The following is a 5,850-nucleotide window of genomic DNA, read 5'->3' on the forward strand; positions in this document are numbered from 1 at the left end:
TCCATGTCTGACCACCACTATTACTACAGCCTATCATAACATTCCATACATACTTAAAACCAAGTAAAAGGTAGAGTTCCATCCTTAGAAACTAAACAGGCATTTTAGACAACACATTCTTGGACAACATTTATCAAACACAGTAGAGGGTGTTCTCACTTTGCATTATAAAAAGGGCAATCAGATATCAACTGTTGGCAGATGGAATGTTTCAAATGGTTTGAACTATCTTCTTAAAGAGACTTCCTCCACTGCCAGAGATCTTGAAATAGCCTCCTGATCAATAACTAGTTTATGGTAGGCGTTTGTAGCACATCAAACTGTGCTGCTGTTTTTAAGTACACCCATACCATGCAATGCCCATCAAAGTTGTAAATGACATCTAGACCTATTGAGAATTAACAGCAAATCATCTGTTAATCAGCTGTTACTATACTAAAATACCTGAGATAATCAACTTAAGAAGAGGAAAGGAGGCTGGAGAGATGGCTTAGCCGTTAAGAGCACTGACTGCTCTTGCAGAGGACCCGGGTTCGATTCCCAGCACCCACATGGCAGCTAACAACCATCCGTAACTCCAGTTCTGACACCCTCTTCTGACTTTCACTCATGGGCGTCGCATGGCATGGGTGTACTTACATACATGCAGGCAATACACACATACACATAAAAATAATAAAAAAATTTTTTAGTTCATCCAACAAGAAGCTATAACTTTATGATAAAGCCAAGCTCTAGTTCCACTTTTGAAACACCAAAAAGGATCCTTGTTTTCAAATAGTTACATTGTTAATTCCATAACAGCATTTAAGATATCATTACTGCTGTTTTTCAGGGCTCGGACTGCCTTTGCTCTCAACACATTTGCTTGGGACATGACCAATTCTATGTCCTTAACTTCCACACCTGTTTCATCAACCTCTTCATCTTCACTCTCCTCTTGTGCAGTTGGAGTCTGTGTTTTCTTGAATGTTTGAAACAGCTCCACCTTGAACTTGAATTTCTCAGCAGCTGCTAACTGTGCTTGCTGAGATAAATCTTCAATCTTGGCTTCCCAAAAACTATGTAGGTATCTGAAGCTGGGCTCTTGTGGACATCTGGTTTTGTGATGACAAAGAGGATATTCTTAGCTTTCTGGATCGTGACTCTAGTGACCCCTGTGACCTTTTGAAGATCCAGTTTGGATGTCACCTTCCTTGCCTTCTTTTCACTCCAAGATTTTTTTTTTTTTTTTTTTTTTTTACTGACTGGTTCTTCTTCGACTTCAGCTGCTGCTGCCAGCTGGGCTTGTTGTGTGGAATCTTGATCCTCCAGCTCTGGTACTGATTCATCACTGTCAGATTCCATTCCAGACCTTGTCTCAACTCAAGGCTGTGGCAACTCCTGCTCTGTAGCAGGGACGGTTTCTGCAGCTTCACGGGGCATTTTGTGTGGAGAACACGGAACCAGGATGGTGGCAGAAAGAGCATAAAATACTTTTTTTAAAGAGGAAAGAATGGGGCTGTAGAGATGGCTCGGAGGTTAAGAGCATTTCCTGATCTTCCAGAAGACCTGAGTTCAGTTCCTAGCACCTACATCCAAATTCTCACAACAACCTATAACTCCAACTCCAGGGGATCCAATGCCTTCTTCAGGCCACAGGCCATGGTAGGCACCTTTATTTACATGGCATACACACACACACACACACACACACACACACACACACACACGAAGCAAAAAGAGAGTGTGAAAAACTTGAGGTCCTTCTGTCCCCTTGGAGGGCGTGCCCCCAATGACCTAAGACCTCCCCCTAGGCTCCACCTCTAAAAGTCCCACTAGTTCTCAATAGTGCACTCTGGAGCACAGGCCTTACGTACCTGGGCCTTTGGGACATTCACATCTAAACTATGGTTCCACTAGGACAAGCACCCGGCTCTGTCAGATGAACAGACACATTCTGACCTGGCTGCACACATCCAGCCATCACCATTGAGCTTTCTTATTGTGAGCACCACTTGGTTTTATAATCTTTGAAAATAAATCCACTTAATTACAACATAATAATTCACTTATATGTTCAATTATGCACCAAAGAGTACAGATTTTCATGAGTTTCAAGTAGTCTAATTTCTTCTAACAAGGCCTAAATTACTGAAATCTCGTCCGTGTCAGCTGTTTATGGAAATAGCAATGCGTGCTTTCCTATACCCAGTGTGTTAATGTCATCATCAGTTGGCTTCTCTCTGCCATGTCCAGTATTAAGTGAATACAGCATTTATTTGGGAAGCAAGCATTGCACAAATATGGCATATAGTTTTCTTTAGTCTTTGGCTTAATGTGCTGAGCATTTTCTGTTCCAGACTTTTGCCAAGTGACTGAATCTTGACTATCAGCACTATGCAGTACATAAACCCAAAAGGATTTAATTCAAACTACCCTATGCTTTCCACGTAGATATCTTTAATAACCTCGTTGAAAAGCAAGCTGGCTTTCAAAGATAGTAGGAAATCTATGTTTTAAATTGGTGTCATGTCTTAATTTTTATGAGGTGAGATTATGGTTTTGAAAAAAGATGGAGTTTATCATAAATTGTGGTTAATCAAAGTGCAAGTTGTATCTGTCATGTGGCATGCTTGCAGAAATTCCTCCTGACAAAGCCACTTATGCAAAATCAATTTTTTAAATATAAAAATGTATTAAGTCAAAGTATGCAACAACTAAAACCTACTGAAAACAGATTTTTCCCATCACAGTCTGTTGCTTTACCAAATAATATTTTGAAAACACATCCATTCAGTCATTATAAAGTTCTTAAAATACAAAAGAAATGAATCTGTAAGAAAGCCTAGTAGACCAGATGCTGTGGTTAGGATTTGTGTTGGTCTTGTTTGTCAGTACATCCCTCGCCACCTGCCTCCCCTCATGCCGCCTTGCCCACAGTAACCTTCACTGCCTCCACCACCACCATAACATATCCTCCTTGGTTACCCATTTCATCTCTGCCATAGCCTCCCAATCCAGAACCTCCCATTCCAGAGCCACCTCCAGGGGTAGAATTCAAGAAGAGCTCAATGTATCCATGTTGCATGTTATTTTTATCTTTGGACATGGCAGCTACTGCATCTTCACGTGTGACAGACTCTACATCTGCTTCTCCTGTTATTCTTCCATCGGCTCCAATATCAATATGAACTCATATTGGATTTAGTGGTGAGAAGAAATTAGCGATGTCATTTTCAGTGCATGGAAAGGCAGCCCTCTCATGTGTACAAAATGACCACCATGAAAACCTGAACTTGCATCACCAGCTCCACCATAGCCATGTCCTCCCATACCTCTTCCATCTCGCATTCTGTCAACAAAGCCATCATTTCCATAGCCGTAATTATTATAACCACCATAGTCATCAAACCTCCATAGCTTCCATGCCCAGCTCCATAATAACCCCCTCTTCCTCCTATTGGTCTATCATAGGGTCCCGGTTGCTGTCCCAGCAATCTTGGTGGATCGTAAATTCCTTTGATTTCACCCCTGCTGCTCCTGAAGATCTCAATATACCTTGAAAGAACTGAACTATTTCCTCCTTGCTGCAACCAAATGGTAGTCCACGAAGTGTACTGTCCCATCACTAGTGTCATTTGGACGATTATGTTTCATAACCCAATCCATCTCAATACTGTTTGATTTAAATGCTCCAGTCGGGCACTAGCCAGGAGCTCGCTGAGGTCAGTGGGTGGGGACACGTGGTGAGTCCCAGGTCCGGCTCCCTGCAACGGTTTTCCCCAACTGTCTTGGTCTCCTGCAGCTGCAACTACTGAGGGAGCTGCGCAGCAGAGTGCAAAATCAATTTTTATAGAATTGATGGTATACAACTGTTCAACCAAACACCATTATTAAACTAGTCAAGGCTGGTGGGGGATTTTCTCTTCTGATTTAGGAAGAGTTTGAATGAGGCTGTTTTCTTCATGCTTCTAGTACAAGATTTAGCACAATGCCAGTATGTAGTGGGCATGTAAGAAACATTTGCTGGATGTGGCTCTGTGCCTAGAGTTTGTCTTCGCTGTATTGATTCAGGATTATTTTAATTGCAAAGGAAAGATACTGACTTCACAGTGGCTGAAGCTTAGAGCTTTGGTGCTTCAAGGAACTGACTAGAACTTTTTCCCCCTTAAATTTCTGTTTGCTCAGTGTTGTTTCCATTTCCTAAAGGCTGCTTGTAGGTCCAGGAGCTGAAAATATCAAGATTAGAATTCCAGACTCTCCTGCAGTGATCATTATGTCCAGGAACAGCAGCAACATACTGACTTATTTAGCTGTGGGTGCATGTTTTGCATGGCTCACACATTCAGTTGATGCCTCCAGACATACCTGAGTTCACAGTCAACAAGGCAATTGGGGAAAACAGGACAGTTCACAAGACAATGGATCTTGGACAAAAATAACCCTAGAGTTCCTTATACACACATATATGGTTTGTTAAACATTCACCCAATAAACTTCATGCTGTATACTGCTGCTTTTTTTTAAACTTAAAAAAAATGTATCGAGAATTTCATACACGCGTATAAGGCGTTTTGATCAAATCCACACCCATTCCCTCCCCTCCAACTCCTCCCATATCTCCCCATCACCTTTTCCTGAACCATTTTTTTTTAATGGGACTTTTTGCTACTGTAACATTCCCCCTGACTCTGAAGAGGTAACCCTAAAATCTTTTAGGGATAAGATTCGAGCTCCCAAATACTTTAGACATTTTTGGCCTTTGGAACAGAGTATGTTGCTAAGAGGCCCAAGGATATTTTGATTTTTAGCCAAGAAACTGGCTACTTTTCTTTGGGTATACTGCTTCTTTTATTTCAATTCATTTATTTATTTTTATTTTATGTGTATGAATATATAAGTGCACCCATGTTGTGCAGTGCCTGTGGATGACAAAAGAGATTGTTGGATCCCTTGGGACTGGAGTTATGGAGGGTTGTTAGCCATCACATGGGTGCTAGGATATGAACCTGGGTCTTCTGTAAGAGCAGTCAGTGCTCTTAACCACTGAGCCATCTCTCCAGCGTCTCTCCACATCTTTTATTTTAATATCACATGTTTCTTTCCCATTTTTAGATCTCTGAAATCAAGTTGGATTATATAACCACTGTTGGTCCAGTGACAGGATTATTAGTGTGCACATCCAAACGTCAAACTCCAACCTCACTTGGCATGGTGGCACCCTTCATTTTGGTTAAGCTTTCTCCTACCCTTTCATGTTCCCACCCCTTCCCACTTTCCATGTTTAAATCTTTTGGCCCTATATGTCCCCTCTCTATTTTCATTTTCACAATATTTTACTATCCTCTCTCTTAATGCACCTGTCAATGGCCTTTGGCACTCCAAGTTAAACATACAAAAGGTTCCAAGCTAGGATCCACACAGGAAAGAGATCGCTCACTTTGTTTTCCTGAACCTGGTGACCTCATTCAGTGTAATTTTTTTTCCAGTTCCACCTGTTTACCTGCAAATTTCATTTTTCCTTTACAGCTGAGTAATATTCCATTGTGTATATGTACCTCATTTTCCTTATCTAATCATCAGTTGGTGGTTATCTAGGTTGATTCCATTTCCTAGCTATTGGGAGTAGAGCAGCAATAAACACGGACTTGCAAATATCTCTGTGATAGGATATAAAGTCATGCTGGGTATATGCCCAGGAGTGGTATAGCTGGGTCACGTGGTAGTTTTATTTTCAGTTTTCTGAGAAAACTCCCTACTGATTGCCTCAGTGCACTAGTTACACGCTACCATAGCATATAAGGGTGGTCCTTTACCCACAGCTACACCAGCATTTGCTTTCATTTGTATTCCTGATCTTGGCCACAC

General features: G+C 41.4%; 2 pseudogenes; both read right to left on the minus strand.

Annotated features, from left to right (window-relative positions):
* Nucleotides 1-781: 781 nt before the first annotated feature.
* Nucleotides 782-1,425, minus strand: LOC103731470 (annotated as a pseudogene).
* Nucleotides 1,426-2,873: 1,448 nt separating this feature from the next.
* LOC103731487 lies at nucleotides 2,874-3,651 on the minus strand (annotated as a pseudogene).
* Between the last annotated feature and the right edge of the window lie 2,199 nt (nucleotides 3,652-5,850).

The sequence above is a fragment of the Nannospalax galili genome, unplaced genomic scaffold (genome assembly GCF_000622305.1).
Source record: "Nannospalax galili isolate Female #2095 unplaced genomic scaffold, S.galili_v1.0 scaffold154, whole genome shotgun sequence".
NCBI lineage: Eukaryota > Metazoa > Chordata > Mammalia > Rodentia > Spalacidae > Nannospalax > Nannospalax galili.